Source organism: Lepisma saccharinum, chromosome 1 (genome assembly GCF_977018435.1).
Source record: "Lepisma saccharinum chromosome 1, izLepSacc3.1, whole genome shotgun sequence".
In the NCBI taxonomy this organism is placed as follows: Eukaryota; Metazoa; Arthropoda; class Insecta; order Zygentoma; family Lepismatidae; genus Lepisma; species Lepisma saccharinum.
The window spans coordinates 4,341,609-4,360,686 of record NC_139229.1 but is presented as its reverse complement, the minus strand read 5'-3'; the positions used below and the strand labels follow the sequence as shown (position 1 = coordinate 4,360,686).

The following is a 19,078-nucleotide window of genomic DNA, read 5'->3' as shown; positions in this document are numbered from 1 at the left end:
GGGTGACTTCCTGTCTTGGCAGCACTTCCTGTGGAGATGAAAAATCAGATTTTGAGTTCTCACTCGTAATAATGGAGAGACGTGAAATGTTGTGGTGCTGTTACTGAATAATCGAATTCTGTACTTCATGGAAATATACCCACAGGTTTTAAGTCCACTTTATGCACAGAAAGGCTATTCGGGACAGGACCTGCACTTTGAAGTGGGATACAAACCACTGTGTGACTCCACCAGGTGTCGCACCTGTTATCCCCTGATTACAATGCGATGACGCATTTTTAGTGTTATCTGAACAGTTTGCGATGGCAGGTGATGGATGCTTAAGTATTGAGATGAAGAACTTTCAAACGTGATGCCTGCTGAAGATTTTGGTGGGCCATATTTTCGTGCAAAGATCTAAAGCAATCTTTATCAAAATGGCTACGAATTGTAAAATAATTAATGCTGTTAACTCACCTGGATTGCTTTGGAAGTGCCGCCCTCCCGCTACTTGGTTTGGCCACTTCCCTTTGTCGGCGGAGGGCATGGTCGAGCCCTCCACCCTTTGGAAGTGGCCTTTACTCGACAAGGGACGTTTCGACTGGTGATCTTCAGCGGTGGGAATATTTTACTTCCTTCGACTGGTGGTGTTCTTCGGTGGGCACCATTAGGTGCAAGGCGTAGTCGAGCCATCATCGTCCGCTAGTGAAGTTGGCCACGGTGGGTTTATTCTGCTTTTATCATTGTCCAACAGTGAAGTTGTCTTCGGGTGCATTATCTATTCAGTCGTCAGAAAACGAAGATGCTCCGCCCTCACCTCCCGTTCCGGACGTGATGCCAATCTTGCCTCCCGTTCTAGACGTGATGCCAATTTTGTTGAACGAAGGCACCAGGAACTCCCTAATTTGTGCTGATGTCTACTGAAGATGTGTCCTTACGAAGGGTTGTAGAAGTGTGGGGGGGGGCAGTTGAAGGGGGAGAGGCTAGCAGAAAAAGGGAGGAGGAGCTACAATGGGAAAAAGAGAAAAAAACATGAAAGAAAATCTTCAGTTGTTGAACGTTATATGTACGGCTTCTTTAATAGTACTACTCTACCTTTAATTTTTTACCTAGACAGTTAAACAGTAAAATCCATGAGTTTATGAACAACACCCCACTCAGTGTTGTTGCAAACTTTGTTCCTCATTCTCAAATGCAGAGCGAGAAAAGTCCCCTGAAACATCATTACACCCCTCAGTGATCGCTGCACGCAAGCTACCTCTTCGTCCTTAACGAAACCTCATATTAGCTACCCCCCCCCCCAAACAAAAAAATTGAGGGTCTGAAGTCGACGGACCGGAGCGGCCATTCTAATGAACCTTGTTAGTGAATGCATCAGTCCAAGAAAGTTCAATTTAATCATTGTCTTACAGCAACAACAGAATATGACAGGGTTCCGTCTCGATGCCATGCAGATCCTCAATGTCGTCACGTTCTGGAACTAATGAGTAAAAAGTCTGTGATATTGGTTCCAGGTATTTCTCTCCCGTTACATTTGTATGTAGGTTCGGACTGGGGCTGTCAAGAGAGCAGGCGTATTTTTTTTCAACAGGATGCCCCAAAATATTACATTTTCCCCGATTATACATTCTATCTTGGCGGTTGCAATGTAGCAAAATGTTCCAAAATTTTTCTCGGTTTTATAATTTCCTGCATTGTAAGTTTTTTCACCTTGGTTCTCTGAAAGACGTAAAATCGAAGTTCCACCGTATTGTCAATATCAATAACAACCATAGAGCATACCCCTCGTGGGTTGTAAATCGTTGGCCCTAGATGGATTCTGTACACACACTGCCACTAGTACTCAATGTAGGAGAATGGACTTACACAGGCACGTATCTAGAAATATGTTTTGGGGAGTCCAAATAATCAAATTAATTAATATCATATTCTTATTACATGAAATGGGTAAATGGACAGTATTAGAAAGGTGATATAACAGCACATATTCATTATGTACCTTAAGATCGGCAAAATTTGTAAACAACAACAACTGCCCTGGCAAAGGAAATTAATGTCAAATAGATAAAAATTGAAACAATTTTGGCTACAGTATAAGGATGTTAGATCCAGTTACGAAAAGTAAAGTGATATTTTATGAATGTTAATAAAATAAATAACCCTCACTTGAACAACAAGTGTGTATATTTTCGTTATTTAATATTAGTTACTTTATTATTTCAACATTTTCATTATTTAATTTTTGTACTTAATCTTTGGAGGGCCTCCCACTAAATGCAGTGGTTGGAAACGATATAAAATTTTTGTTTTGAGCGTGCTCTTTTTAAAATTGTAAGGTGGTACAATGTTCCTGCACCACTGCACACACACACACACATATAAGCACATCCCTCCACTTGCTTTCGGTTGAATATTCAACAATAGAACCAGAAGGTTTTTCTCCCACAGCATATGAATTAAACTTGGGTTAGATGGTGGCAGAAGTTCGCACTGCTGCCACGTTGGAGCACAACCCCTTGTGTTCGGAGGTCTAAGAGAATGAAATGTCTGCTGTAGAGTTGGTCTTTGTAATCCATGTGATATAGACTGCACAAAAATGCACCGGAAAGAGGTCTGTCTGATGCTCGAACTAGGCAACGCAGCCCGGTTGACGTTGCCACACAGTGCACTGGACCCAGTGACTTCTGTCCCGCTCTCGCATTTCTTTTCCCATACGTGGCATCAGCGCTATTCTGAGAAGCTTCCTATTTTCATGGCCGTGCAGACTAGACTTACCTACTTCTTCTTCCTCCTCCTCCTCCCAAAGATCCTTTCGATGGACCTGCGGAGAAAGCCCTTCTTGGGTTTACCAGCGGCCCTGGAATCGTAAAGAGACTCTGTGTTACAACTCAAAGAATGCTTCTACTGGCTGCTTTATTGAACAGACAGGAACAAGGTTCACACTAATTCACAGGTTGATTGCCAGTTCACCATCTCAGTACGGAAAAGATGGAAGAGGGCTTTGCGTATCACCCGTGAGTGCAACAACACCCTTTGACCTGAATAAGGTTACTCTGTCACTTTCCTAAACATCCCTAGATCCACCCTCTCAACCCCATTCCCAAACCCCTATATTTACTCATCACATTGCCCCAACCCGTCTCACACACCCTATCACTCAGTCTTCTACAGGCTTGGTGGGAGAAACAAGGTTTTTTTCCATTCAGCCAGGTCGATCAGTCACTTCTGTTTCCCCCATCTTTGTATGACCAAAGATGCAGCCTGCCAAGTGGCTTTTTCTTTGGGTAACGCTTGGCCAATCATGGAGTCCCGTTGCTGCTTCATCGTGGAATGTCATTTCCTCTTTTCAAACAGTTCCGTGTTCTCGCAATGCTTGGTCAACACTGAAAATGTAGGGGTTCTCAACGGGAATCGAACATTGGACTGCTTTCACCGAAGCCTTGAACGCGAGTCAATGCCAACCTCTGCGGTGGAGTGGTTAGCATAGCATGCTGCGATACCATTGGTTACAGGTTCGAATTCCAACCTGGGCATGCATGTTGTTTGTTAATATTCTTTCATCATCCTCATCATTATTATTAGCCAAAATGTGGCAGAAAAGTGGCGCTAAATACCTAAAATTAACAGTCAACATATATTCATCTCATCATTGAATTGCAACTATGTGCTCGCGTGCACTATTTCATGTTTAAAGATTTTTTTTTTAATGTAATTACAGAATTTATCAGTAAATGAACAAACTGCAAACAGATTTCACTGCTGTTAGTTAGAAAAAGATAAGCAGAGAGAATAGCTTTTCCAATGAATTTAATATGCAACTTACGTGCTCTTGGCTTCTGGGCCTTCAGGTCCATCTCGGAGCTTCATTCTACCCATTCCAGAAGTCCCAGGTTTTTCTTTTGCAGTGTCTTCAGTGTGCTTGCCTTCACCAGACAACTCCAGCTGATTTCCTGTAGCTGCCGCCACTGATTCTCTAGTGTCTCTTGTTCCTGAATGGCTTTTGCCCTCTTTCTGAAAAATCACAGTAAAGACGAAATTTGGAATAAATGCGGATACTTGCACTCAATAAATCATTATTATTTGAAATGTAATGCAACTACTTTTATTGTTATAAAACAATGTAGTCAACTTACTTTAAATGAAAATTAGAATTTACTTTAGTGTTAGAAAATCGAAATTCTTGCATTCAATAACATATTGACTAAGTCACGGGAATAATATATTGTCTTTAAGAGTACAATACAAGTAATGATGCTGAGTCGTTAGGGCTGAGTCGATACCACTTTGAACCGATGTCAATACTCTCAGCGATTACCACCGATACCGAGGGCCTCCCCGATGGCATAGTGATCGCATCCTCGCCTTGTAATCAAGGGATCCCAGTGGAAGCACCTATAGTGGAACCACGAGCAAAACAACCTGCGCAGACCCGCGAGTCCTGTGCTCCGTACCGCCGCGAGTAGGGGAGGGGGAGAGTAGACCATGCTTCCTTATGGCCCGAGGTGGAGGGAAGAAGGGAAAGCTGCACGGGGACTTTTCGTCCCAAGGTATTTTCCTTGTGGTCGATCTATAATGGTTTGGATCCCACTTTAAACTGTAGGTCCAGCCCCGATTAGCCTTACTGTGCATAAAGTGGATTTCAAACAAACTCAATCAATCCCACTGATATACCCATGCTGATACTTGAAAATTGCAATAATTAAAATTTGTTCCAAATATATGTTAATATTAGTGTGTAAGTATACAGTAGACTCGCGATTATCCGAGCTAATTGGGACTGAGATTACCTCGGATATGGAAAAACTCGGATAATACGGAGATAATGTGCTAATAGGTCATAAATGACGAAACAACACTTAAAACTGTATAGTAATTATTTATTACTAGTACAACATAAATGAGGAGATTATTTTTTCCGCTTAGAATAGGCCTACACAGACTTAAACACCTACGTAACAATCGATACACCGTCAATGTAACGAACACGTGCAGCGCGGACGGTGACTTGACTCCATAAACAAACAGGGGGTGCGTTATGAAGCAAGATGTTTTCCAACCACTCCCTCGTTAATCAGGAACCTCGGTTAATCGCAAGTCTACTGTACCACTAATTTTGTGCATCAATTTACCCCAATTTCTGTTCTAAGTTATGACTGAATTCTTATACCAATTTGCTCCTTTTCGAGGTGTTAGAAAAATGCCTTAAAATTTGTTTAGGGCATCAGTAATGCATTGAGATCAAAATTACGTCTAGGGAGAGAAGTTCGCATGCCATTGCACACGATTTTAATCGGATACATCCACGAAGAGCTGCGCATTATGAATGGTTGTCGCGAACAATTTACAGTGTGACGCTTCCATTGAATTAAAAGTCCTTCACAGTGACAAGGCTAATGTTTATGTTCATAAGAAAGTTCATAAACAGAATATGCGACCCTTGTCATCTGATAACTAACTTTGGACAGAAACTGCTTCATAACGTTTCCGTAGCGTTCTGGTGTTCCTCCCTATTGAAAAAAAAACTCTGTAAAAAGTACCTTCTTCCATAAGCAAGGATGAAAAAACCTGTTTATTTAACAGGTAGCCCTAAGCATTTAAGGTTCTGTTGCTGGAAAATTGACTAACCAATCGTTTTCCACACAGCACGCCACACCATTAACTTACCAGCACTAACCATTCAGCTTTGATCTGTCGAAAATGGGTTATCAGATAAAAAGCATCGAATATTCTGTTTATGAACTTCCTTATGAACATAAACATTAGCCTTATCACTGTGAAGGACTTTTCATTTAATGGAAGAGTCACACTGTAATTGTTCGCGACAACCATTCATAATGCGCAGCTCTTCGTGGATGTATCCGATTAAAATCGTGTGCAATGGCAAGCGAACTTCTCTCCCTAGACGTTTCTTTGATCTCAATGCATTACCGATGCCCTAAACAAATTTTAAGGCATTTTTCTAACACCTCTAAAAGGAACAAATTGGTACAAGAATTCAGTCATAACTTTTTACTGGTTAAAGATACATAAAAAAAAACCTTCACCATTGCATTTCTCGTGAAATTTTAGCCTGATTTGATATATCATATCACCCCCTTCCCATTTAAAATTCTGAAGTTCAATTCAAGATGACCGCCGACCATGCGGGTGGTGTCAATGTGGTTCCCCCTTGGCTTGGCAACGATTGGTCATCACCATTTCCATGTTGCTCGCTGCAGTGTCCTTGTACCGAGGGTGTTAAGTGACATTTTGAGCCACCCTGTATAATCAAGTTCAATATCACTTTACCAAGTGTACTAAATCTGCAGCCAAGTACATATTGAGAAAGATTAGTAGTTGCGTAACTGAAAAGCAATGGGGATTATTGAGTCACCCTGTATATAGAACAAGTGTGGGCCAGGAAGAATTGAATCCGAAATACAGGTTCTAAATGTAGTAAAAATCAAGTTAATATTAGACAATTACTAATGAAACATGTCATTGTGCGTGTAGCAATAAAAACTTTCAGAATCTCGGAATGTTCCAAAATGCCGCTGCTTAATAGAAAAAATGCACCATCCAGGCAAACTTCAAATTCTCACACTAACCTGTGTGTGTGTGTGTTGGCAACGAGAAAGTAAAGAGAGTTTCACACAAGTTCCAACGTTCACGGGTACTAAGAGGACAGTTGTAGTTTTCTGCAGATTCTCTTTTGACAGAAGCGAATTGATGATGCTTCAGTAAAAACCAACCTTGCAGACTTCTCTGAATCCTTTCTGTTGCTTCTACAGAATATTTTGCGTAGGTTCGCCTGTAAATATAGAAGGAAATAAAGTAAGGAAAGCCAGGGTGAGAAATCCCAAGGGGACAAGATTGTTTGAGAGTGAAAATAGTGTGTGTGTGTCTTTTATGACCACAGCATATAGTTTTGAAGAATTTTATTTGGAAGCTACACTCCGTTGTACTGGTGTGTATTAACATGGTTAGGGACACAAAACAGAGGCTGTAGAATATTCATTGATGATTCTAAAATGAGCGTGAAGTTTGTGTTTTGCAAAATGGCAGCAAATTCCCGTCTGCGCCATTAGCTCATGCAACTAATGTGAAGGAATTGTGTGTATCCGATGGCGCAGTAGTAGTTTTGTTGCCTGTTGCCTTGTAATCAAGGGGTCACAGGTTCGATACCCGGTGGAGGCACATATTGGTTTAGATCCCACTTTAAACTGTAGGTCCAGTCCTGATTAGCTTTACTGTGCATAAGGTGGACTTAAAACACCAACTCAATCAATCAAAACCTTTATTGATGGACCTCCACGATGGTATAGTGGTAATGTCGTGGCATTGTGATCAAGGAGTTCCAGGTTCAATATCTGGTGGAGGCACATAGTGGTTCGGATCCCACTTTAAACACTAAGTCCAGTCCCCATTAGACTTTCTGTGCACTAAGTGGACTCAGAACAACAAAAAATCAACCCTTGGCTGACATGAAGTGTAAGATGGAAGATATCAAAGCATGTCCATTTGTCAGAATTGATGAATAATGTTAGGGCGGTTATAAAGTTTGTATTATTACCAACAGAAAAGAGACATGGGGTCAGAATTCTCTAATCCGTGAAATGTTGTGTCTGTAGGGAAGCTCAAGGGAATTCACCTGCCCACACTGCTGATTCAATTGGGCCTCCCTGATGGCATAGTGGTAACATTGTGACCTTGTAATAAATGGGTCCCGGGTTGGGTACCCAGTGGAAGTACATTGCACAATGGTTTGTATCCCACTTTAAACTGTAGCTGCAGTCCCAATTAGCCTACCTTTGCATAAAGTGGACAAAAACAATTCAGCTCAGCTAGTTCAATTGCCGTGAGCCTTGGTTTGGATCACCTGGTAATATTTATTATAAATTCTTAGTTTAATGAAGTTGGTTCATACATACTTTTTTCACAGCTGCTGAATTTTGTGTCTGAGAATTTAAAGATTGCCATGGAAACAATTGGCTCTCGACCATTGTTACTAGATGGCCTTGGGTTCATGTTATCATTGTTCTGCATATGGGATGAGGTGTGTTCAATGGTGCAGAATGGGGGTTTACAGGATACATATTGTACCCCCTAATTTTTGATGGGGGCACATTACCCCATAAATCCTTTGATCCAGATTGTAGCCCCCTCGTACCATGCTTAAAATAATTTTGCAGATGCAAGATGCTGCCATTCATTCTGATTTTAAGTTTCTAAACTGAATTTCATCTCCCCGCCCAAAGAATCAAAATCAGGTTGAACCTATTGCACTATGATGTGGTACTATGCTCTTGAAGAACTTTATAAAGAAGTAAAAATTGTTAAGAATGAGTGCACAACAATGATGTAGAGCATGCAGCATACACAAGTAGCTAGCTTGTGCATGTTCTTTAAAGCATGTTGATGACTACCTTGAAAACCTCACAATTTTTTTTAAAAAACATTCTAAGTTGTTTTGCAACTATTGCTTTTTTATTGTAGTACAAGTTTATGATTTTTTTTAAAAAAAAAGCTTGCTCTTGTGGTTTGTACCAAAATTAAATGGTTATACATATGCAGTGTTTTTTCATTGCGCTAGGATGCCAGGAGTCCTGGGTTCGAAACCCGACCTGGGCATGGATGTTTGTGATTGTCCATTCATCATGTCATCACCCACCTCCATCTTCGGAAAAGTGGCACAAAAATCGAAGTAAAATAAGACAAATCAATCAATCGATCAAAAAACGGTGCTTTTTTTCTAAGAAGAAAGGTTCCAGTTCTCTTCAACTTGGTTTGTTATTGTGTTCATAAGAACTCCTGTGCTTGGAATAAGAAAAAATTGCCTAATACCTCTTCCTTTCTCTCTTTTATTTGTAAATTTTCTTTCCTTGTATCTTCTTCCCAGCTTTAAACCTTTTCTCACATTTAGGTATTCATTCGTGTTTACTTAATCTCCTCTTGACCACTTTTGTTTCTATATTTTCCCTCACACTTCATGTCACTTTCTTCTTTATCGATCTTTTTCTGTCCATCCCCTGTCTCTCTTTTTTCCTTTTCTTCTCCATTTCTTTTTGTACCTCTTGCTTTTCTATTTTCTTTCTCTCTTTTAGGCTTCTCTATTTATTTCTCTCTCATTTCCCTATTCGTCTTTCTCTCTCTCTGTATATGTGTTGCCTTGCTTCCTTTAGTTCTCTTACATTATCTGCTTTTCACTTTGTTTCTCTCTCTTCACTTTCCTTTTCTCTCTCTTATGTGGCTTCATTAATTCTTTGCCTTTCTTTCATCTCTCTTTTCCCATGTCCCTTAAAGTGATGACATGTAAACATTTCAGTTAGCTTTTGCAATTACAATATATAATATATACTCGTACAGCACGAAAGGCATGTCTAGTTACACAATCTGTGGGGAGTGCACAGTGTTTACAATTTAAACAACTATTCTTCCATATGTGTACTGTGTACATTATCAAGTGTGTATTTAAGCAATGCCATTACTTTGTACCTAAAACCTTTTTTCTTCTTAAAAACTAAACTCCATGGTGCAACAGCCCTTGAAGGGCCAGGGCCTGCCCAAGTGGCTTTACATTGGGTGATGCGTGGTCAGCTCATTGGATCCCATCGCTGCGGGTTTTTTTCTGGTTTTCGTGACCGGAGCTTCCCAATTGTCCTCATGATGCTGGTTCGCTGTTGAAATTTTGGGAGCTCCAACCAGGAATCAAACCCAGGACCGCTTGCACCAGAGGCAAGAGTGCTAACCACTTACCTACGCAGGAGCATTTTTTGGGAAATGTTATTCCTCTAGGTTGGATTTTTCACTTTACACGGTAGTATTTTGGTAATGACATAAATGTGAAGAAAAATTATTTCGTCTAAAGTGGGTCTTAACACGGTTTTGCCTTGTTGCTTGAAGGAAGTGGAGTTTTCCAGCAGGAACCACATGACGCTGTCCATATCCACTGCACTGTGAAAGCCACGCTACATGAGATTCCCAACTGTACTTACAGCCAGGGTGCAACATCCTGGGGGGACAGTGGGATTATTTCCGCGTGAGACTGCTTTGGGGTTGACCTAGCCCCGTGACAGGTTAAGTTCGCAGCAGGTTTTTTGCATTAATCCACGCGAGAACGGCACTCAGCATCTCCCGTGCCAGTCTTCCCTCAACTGCCGAGCTGTTCACGTCACAGGCTATGAGAAAATCAGCAACATTGCAGCTGAACTATATTCTCAGCATACGTTTTCGGTCTATTATGCGAAAATTTCCTGCAAGCTTAACCTGTTGTGGGGCTTGCAGTTTCTGTTCCAATGAAAACGTCTACTGGGTAGCAAGGAGCAAATGAAGGCCAGAAGAGAGACACTTACGTAAACATTGTTGCCGCATTGTACTGTAACTCCCACATGGTTTGTTTTGTGTATCTTGATATGCGTATCCTAATCGCAACCACATGGTTTATTTGTGTATCTTAATATGCATATCCTAATCGCAACCTGGTCTCGGCTTGCCTCAACATGGAGTTCAATTGGTTTACAGCAGCAATGCCTAGTGGTTCTCTCCTAAAAATGTCAATTGGCAAGCGTGGGAAATGTGACAGGTTGTACCGAAAGTATAGGTAAATGTGGTAATGAAAGTAATAGGTAAATGTGGGGTAAAGACGATCAGAACTTAGTACTGATCGCATCACTTCCACAAGTTGCCGAGATTGTGAAAGTTTGTGTCCTACCTCCACGTGTCTTCACAGCATGTTGCCAGGCCTGTAGCCAGGATTAATTTTGGGGGCTAATCCCTTATCAGCACAGGCGTTGCCAGAAATATTTGTAGAGGGGGCCAGACCCTTGATAAGACTTCATTAGTAGAAATATTAATGACAATAATAATTATTACTACCATTATAATTGTCATTTTAGAATAATAACTATTATAAGTTATTAAAAATTAACCAATTTCAATCCAAATTTATTATTATTATTATTATTATATAAATGGAGAGACTGTGCTACTCGATTCGCCGTATGAGTGAGTGTTGTTCATTATTTTCTTACATTTTGTACAATTAGTGTACTGAAATTTATATTGTATTTTGTTATTAACTTTTACACATTCAATTCGAAAAACGTTAGGGGCCAATTTTGCTCGTAAAGTTTATACTGTGTGACCTCTCGGAAAGAAAACTATAAATTTTGGAAGCTGTGGATCCATTTATTCTTTGGATTAAATGTTATAATGTCAAAATATAAGCTCATTTCTCTATTATACACTAAACTTTTTTTTCGATCCAATGGTTAATACTGCTAAGGAAGTAAAATTACTTACCACTATACACTGTTTAAATTAGATATATGTCTGATTTTGAGGGGGGCTTCAGTCCCCTTAGCCCTCCCCAGGCCCATAGCCAGAAATTCCTTGTAGGGGGAGCGAAGTCAATCCTAGAGGGGGCAAATTTTTAATATATTTTGTCGCATTGACAGATATAACAGGGTACACAGAGGCACTTGCTCCCTCCCCCAAAAGAGAGAAGTAACAGAAAAGGGATGATATCTTGAAACTGCAGTGAACAAAAGAAAACTTCGAGCAACATCAAATAGCAATATTTCAATAATGACCTTTACAGATTGTCAAAGAATATTAAGTTTAACATAGTCCACCACAGACTCTATTTCTTTCAAAGGGGAGACTCTTGCATCACTACAGACAACGTTTGGCTACTGGTTACGTTAACCATTTTGCAAAATATTGTGTGAATTGTATTATATTATAGTTGAAATACATGTTTCGACACCTGACAAACAAATAGGAATCCCTTGATTGATGAATGACTTCTTGGATTATAGTATCATCATTAATATTTTATATTAAGTTTCGTAGAAAGAAATTGTTTTAATAGGGTGCAATAATTTTACCACCATGGCATTCTCTTTAACATTTTTATTTTTTTCATATAGATCGTTTGGCTCCTAGGGCCGACTCCTGCCGCCCCATAGCTATGGCTCTGAACTTGGACTTGGACTTGAACAGCAGAAATTGCGAGCGAAGCGAGCATAGAAAATGCAAGGAACACACAAAAACTAATTCCATCATGAGTATCCAATTGTCCTGCTCTTCTTAGATCCTCCTGGTCTTGTTTTCTTACTTAAATGTTTGCTTCCCCTAGAATGGACTTCTGTCCAAGGTCAGGGGGAGGAGGGGACAATGCCCTTTGTAGTTGCGGCACTGTTTATGAGTGTCTCTTCATCAATTTCACGTCATCCTTCATTGTTGCGATTAGTTAGAATGGCAGAAAAGCAATGCTAAGTAACAAAAATCAAATATCCACTCCCTGTCTCTACCAGATGAATCACTATCACCAAAAGATAGACTTGGGAAACAAAAATTTAAGCAATTCAAAGTTCATAGCAACACATCCAAGAAAAACATCTCAAACACATTAGGCACCTTTAATACAATACTACTCAAAATGTCACAACTGTACTAGATACTGAAAATTGTGAAATCATTTCCTGAAGTCTAATCTGGAAGGGAATTTTTCTCCCCAATCCTGATACGACATTATACGGAATCCCACACAACTTCATAAATCACAAAATCAGTAAGTGTCTTTTGTAATGTTGCTAGAGTAACAAATGATATAATTGTAAAGATTAATGAGAATTCCAGGTAGGAATGTGTTCTGTATTTTTCACAGGGGGGGGGGGGAGTTGCCATCCCTCTGGCTACATGCCTGCATGTTGCAATGAGGAAAGAGAGAGCATGAGACCAGGGCCGAGGCAATACCGATACTGAGTATTCCAGTTAAAAATACCGAAGGCAAGTTACTGAGATAATAGTAACTTATCACATAACATTCTTCTAATGACATTAAATAACTCCCAAATTATTATCATGTAGCATTATAGAACTTTAAAATGTCTTGAGACATTTTTTCTAGTCCAAAGAATGCAAAATAATAATAATTTTGAAATTTGAAATAAAAACCAGTCCCTGCAGTGTTGGTATCAACCATCAGTCACACAACAGACTTACACAGAAGGGTAGGAATCCACAACCCTCCCTCCCCACAGTGATAACATACATCCATTTCCCAAGAACTTGGAAAGAGCCCAACATGATAATTAAGGCTCGGAAGTTGATGACGTAAAAAATCTAAAAAAGAAAAGACTCATAGAATGACCTTAAAATTATTTTAAAATCACCTAAAGATAATTTCTGCCCTTAAAATGAAAGCTTGATTTTTTATAAATTACAAGAGACTAGTTGAATAATTTGATAAAATCTGTTGTTTGGTGCTTTAAACTATTAAAGCAAGGTGGTATAAAAACCATTCAAGTGCTAATATAGTTTTTCATATTGTTACTTCTTTTCTAACGGTGGAAGCGGCCCCGGCGCCTACCCAGCGTCGAATAACATGGGTACCTGGGGGAAACCCTGGGGGGTAAAGGCGGTCAGGGGCATGATGCTGATCACATCACCCCCACTCACGACCGGATCAAGAAAGTGTGGGGCGTTACCCCCACACCCCCTATACGCCTTCATGGCGTGGTGCTAAGCACAGGGGAAGACTTTACCTTTTTTTTTTACCTTTTTACTTCTTTTCATTCTCGCAAATGCATTTAAAATTCATGAGAAAACTGGGAAGGAGAGAAAAGAAACTTCAAAAATGATTAAAAATGCAATAAAAACTGAAAAATGACCTAAAAACAAAAAAGACCATAAAATGCAAAATAGAAACAATGTTTTCTGGTTTTAACTGAAGTGAAACAAACTAATATCAGGTTTAGCATCGCCTTCAAAGTCCAGAAAAAAAGATGACTTGCCATCAACTTCCTAGCCCTAAATATAACAATGCTGGTTTTCAAAACGTCCGCATTCTTATCCCGCAAGTTTGCGAGCAAGAATTGGCAATGAATTGTTTTATTTTATTTCTCATAGTGTTGCATGCCTTCAATGTCATGTTTGGGTCCAGAACTTTAGTCCTGCCTTTGATCTTGTCATCCGCTTCCCAGGAGGGTACAGCATTTCTACATGGAACTTCCTGTGTTTGACCCCCAAGTCACAAGGCAGGGTGAACCCTTTGAAAAGGACAAATATTGACAAATGAGTTGTTTCTCTCGGCCGCTCTTCTAGCCACTCAAGGTCATTGGTATCGGCGAAGAAAATTTAAGAATACTTACGGATACCACCGGTATCAGCATTTGTATCAGTATCAGCTCCGCCCTACATGAGACACTAAAGAAATTACCTGTATGTAATAAAAAAAATGATAAACTTACTTGGCCCAACCTGGACATTGCTGTCACGAGTACTAAAATGTTCAAGTGGAACCCCATAAAAGGTTATATGTAAATCCTACAAATATCCAATTTAAATAGGGCATATTTAGTGTAAATAGTGGTAATTTATTTTGCTGTGACTAAGAAATTTATCTTCAGGGCTTCTACCCCCCACTTTTTCGCCTTTAGATAGTGGCTGTTGATAATGGATGAGATACCCTCACCAGAAATAAAGTTCTGGTTACAATTTAGCACAGCCATATTGTTCAATAAAACATGCTGCATGTGATTACAAGTTTGCTAGTTTTCTACACAGTGCATTTGTATTTCTGTGTTATTAATACTAGTATAGGTTCCTATTGATATTCAACACTAAAGGACCAACCTGCCTTAATTTTAACTCCTTTGTTCCGTACTTGCATGGAACCAGTTCAGTCCCAATATATATACACCGTGCGTCCATTTCGATCTTCAGCCGAGAGATCGGGAGAAGCGTGGCAGGCAGCGCTGACGGAGATGCCAACATTTGCAGCCTGTAATGCCCACTTATTTTTATGGACATATGCAGACATTTATGTAAATATTGCAAAACGAGCACTAACCTGTCTTATAATTCATCATCTGTAATTCATCAAAGTTCTGCCCTTATATACACAAAAAAAGTACGCTTTAGAAACGATGTTAAGAGCCACAGATAAAACATTTTAATCATAGTTTTGACCAGTAACGTCCTGCTTAAGTTTATATCCTTGAAAGAGTTTTGTGCCGATGGGGATCGTTTGGAGGTTTCGAATGTGCAACACTGTATCAAGATTACGCTGCAGACGAAACCGTTAAAAGTCAATGGTTTTCGTGAGCTTCCTTGCAATCCGAAATCTCGGAGCTCAAGTTTTTTTTGTTCCTTCGCAACTAGATGAAGACAGAGCTGTGAATATAGTGGCGAGCAATGTAAACCAAGAGCATGTTAATTTCGTAATGTGCACAAGAGTGTTATTCTTGGTTACTTGCAGTTACTTGTTTGTGTTATTGCAGTGTGTGTGTGTGTTGTGTCAGTGAGACGATTGGAATTCCAGCCGCAAGGTTCACGTTACGAGGGAAGGGGGGAGCTGATAAGTTCTCAGCCTGACCCAGAAGGACTTTAGATACAGGCATGAAAGTTTCAGGCTATTCAACGTATTCTCGCCGAAGGTCTACGCACTTGGCACTTTGTTGCTCCAATTTCTCTAACCCCTCCGAAAAATAATATTTCTCCTGGTGTGCAAAAAAACTGTTCGACAGCTGCTCTAACCTCGTTATCACTTCTAAATTTCTGTCGTTTCAGAACTTTTTTTCAGGGCCTCCCCCATGGTGCAGTGGTAGCATCCTTGCCTTGTAATCAAGGGGTCCTGGGTTTGATACCCGGTGGAGGCACAAGTGGTTCGGATTCCACTTTAAACTGTAGGTCCAGTCCCGATTAGCCTTACTGTGCATAAAGTGGACTTAAAACAGCAACTCAAACCAAATCAAACCAAACCAGAACTTTTTTCAGTCTAGGGAGGAGATAATAATCAGAACCTTAAAAAATAGAGCCTACCGAAATAACCCTCATAGCATCGACGAACTAAAAGACAATATAAGGGCAGAACTTGGAAGAATTACGGAAGAAGAACTTTTGCGTGTGTATCAAAATTTCATCAAGTGATGCCAGGAATGTGTGAATGTAGGTGGACATCACTTTGAACAACTCTTATAACACAGGTTAGTGCTCGTTTTGCAATATTTATATAAATGTCTGCATATGTCCATAAATATAAGCGGGCATTACAGGCTGCAAATGTCGGCATCTCTGTCAGTGCCACCCGCCACGCTTCTCCCGATCTCTCGGCTGAAGATCGAAATGGACGCACTGTATATATATATATATAGCCTTTCAGACTTTGCTCCTTTGTGGCACCAGTTCCACTCTGGACTGTTTCCATTCCAGAACACTTTTTTTCTTTTAATCCATCTCCTGCACTTCTCACACACTGTAGATCTCTTAATTACACTTAGTTTTGTTCAAGATTTATGGGAGATTGTTTTTTATGCTGTTTTTGTTTAACATATCTACACTGAAGAGCTCTATTTGGAGTCGGACATCTCCAAATACTTAGCAGTAAGGTGGAGTAACATATCTCAATTTTACTGAGTCTTTGGGAGTCCTAAGTATACATTATTTCCTCTCCTGTAAATTTGAGAAAATGGAGTTACGCCTCTCTGGTTCTCGCATGACTTATTTTACTGACCACCAGAGGGTGCTGCCCCCTCTTGCATATTCTCTCACACTTGAATTGATTTCTATGTATCACTTTAGAAGTTTCATACTTAGGCACAGATTTAAGTTAATTTGGTTATTTCATTGTAAATAAAGCACAACCACTCTACAAAACAAATCTGCAAGCCCTCAAAGAAATCTTCAATCCTCCCCATCACATTCTGGTGTTTTATGCATGAATAATTTACTTGTAGTAGGTTTTCTGTATACTGTATTTTACTGCATAATCATCACACCCCAAAATTAGTTTATAATCTTCCATCATAACATAACTCATGGCTCGCAGTCCTAGAAGGACCTTGGCCTATATCCCAACTGCCAGTCAACCTCCCACAATCCTACCTAGAGGTGTGGAGTTCTTCAACCGGTAATAGGGTGATGTGGGTCAGCACGTCGAACCCTCAGCCGTTATAAAGTTTTTCCAGACTGGGTTACGCTACTCACTCGTAGCTCCCAATTTCCTCACGATGGTGGGTTGCCACCGTTCCTATACACAGGCTGAAAACCCAGAGACTGAACCCATGCCATCCTGCAGATGGAGTCCAAAGCACACTGCCTTAGACTGCACAGCCACGGATGAGGACATAATCTTCCATCACACAGTATAATTCTGTCAGACTGCTTAAAAGATAAACAGAGCCAACCCCCCCCCCCCCCCCAATGGAATATGGATATGTATTTACCTCTCGTGCATTGAGAGCTGAGAGCCTAGAGTTCTCAGTGCATGTTCATTGTCAGTACCAAGAGCTGACTTGCATGGTTTGTTTCGAGTGCTGCAGTACTAACAATATTGTCACTCAATAGCTGGCATGAGTAAATCATGTGATATGCTGAGACTTGCATCTTCCTGTGCCAGCTACGCATTAACATGCCAAGCATTTCTTTATGTGACATTAAAAAACTTCTTGCATTATGTGCCGGTAACATTCTTGTTAAAAACTACATGATAGAAATCCTTTAAAGGTTTGTCAGAGCTTTCGACTTGGTCATCATCAGGGCTGATCGAGAGACTGCAAAGAAGACACAATTGAGGTTCCAATGATGTTGCTTCGATCAAAACTCGGTGGGGAGACTACAAACAACTATCATGCTGTTCGTGTTTTTTTTTTAACAAGAACATTTCATAATTGGGAAAAGAGAGACGCGGTAGTATATAAATACGGAGAAACTAGTACTCACTTTTATCCACGAAGCTGTTTTTTCTTCTTTTTCGATTAATTTCAGTGGCCACTGCCACCATCCTCGTTGGAACTTGCTGCGCTGTTGCTTGGCGTGCGTCTTTTGTTCGTAGTTCTCTGGCTGCCGTTAGGTGCGCTGTTAGGTGCGCCGTGCATCTTGGTGCGTCGTCTGCTAATTCCGGGCGATAACTGCTGCAGTAGTGGAATCCAAGTGTGGTGCGCTTGCCCGCTATCGATGTTTAGTTCGTGCGGGAAGTGCATTATGGCATGCGTTTCCTTGATTTTGGTGTCTATGAGCGTGTGGGCAGTGTGTTTGACTCGAACCTTTTGAATTTTATGGCTATTGTATTTGATATGTCTAGCAAGACCAGTAGTGGGTTGGGCTTTTTTCGCATCTGCTAGGTGCTGTTGGATTCTTTCATTGACAGATCTGATGGACCTGCCGATGTAATGAGCCTTGCATTCACACTCTGCATCATATACACCTGGGTTGTCAAGGGGAGAGAGGAAGTACCGTTTGTGCTTGTTCAGTTTATCAGTTATTTTGGAGTTGGGTTTGTGCGCTACTTTGATTCCAAATGGGAGAAGGGCTTTGGCTATGCGGTTGGAAGAGGTGGGATGGTAGGGGAAGGCAAACCATTTATTTTGGTCGCTGGGGGTTGGTTGTGGTTGGGCTGTTTGTGGATGGGTTGATTGTGATAGGTTAGGGTGTCTGACCTGTATTTCCGCCGTACTGCACCAAGTGGAAAGTTGTGATTCAGTGTAGCCATGTTTCAGGGCTATTTCTGTGATGGTGGCTATCTCCTCTCGTAGATCCTCTTCTTTGCCACAGTAGGAGAAGGCTCTTCGATAAAAGTTTAGCCACACACTGGCTTTTTGCTTAGGGGGATGGCTAGAGAGAGCATGTATGTACTGGTTGCCTGCATCTGGTTTTCTGTAGACGGTGGTTGTGAATTTGTTAAGTGCACGGCTGATGGTGATGTCCAGGAAGTTGATTTTACCAATTATCAATTACCCCACAGTCCACCTAACAAACTGGCTAAAAAAACAAAATATCTCAATTCAACCACAAACTAACATACGTGTTCCGCAACAGTGCCGATGCTAAACATCTGGTAACTTCAATAGTGCAAGCTGACAGTGCAAAATTAGCCAGCATTGATATAGTAGATATGTACAGTTCAATCCCCATAGACCTAGCACTGCTTTCAGTTGAAAGATGGCTGACAACTAACAGAATCCCGGCCCTAGAGGTACAAGAGATAACCAGGCTATTGGAAGTTTGTCTAAAACACAATTACTTCCAGTTTGAAGATAAATTCTACAAACAATCCGAGGGCCTTGCGATGGGCAACCCACTATCAGCTCCTTTAGCCAACATCGTCATGCACCTG

The 19,078-nt window shown here is 40.6% G+C and overlaps 1 long non-coding RNA gene across 1 annotated transcript; it reads right to left on the bottom strand.

The window, feature by feature from the left end:
• Window positions 1-879: 879 nt before the first annotated feature.
• LOC145979634 (uncharacterized) lies at window positions 880-7,904 on the bottom strand. The gene is made up of 5 exons (XR_014440795.1): window positions 7,890-7,904; window positions 6,567-6,769; window positions 3,803-3,990; window positions 2,755-2,836; window positions 880-985 (listed from the first exon to the last, which is right to left on the bottom strand). It is a non-coding gene; the product is annotated as an uncharacterized LOC145979634 (long non-coding RNA).
• Between the last annotated feature and the right edge of the window lie 11,174 nt (window positions 7,905-19,078).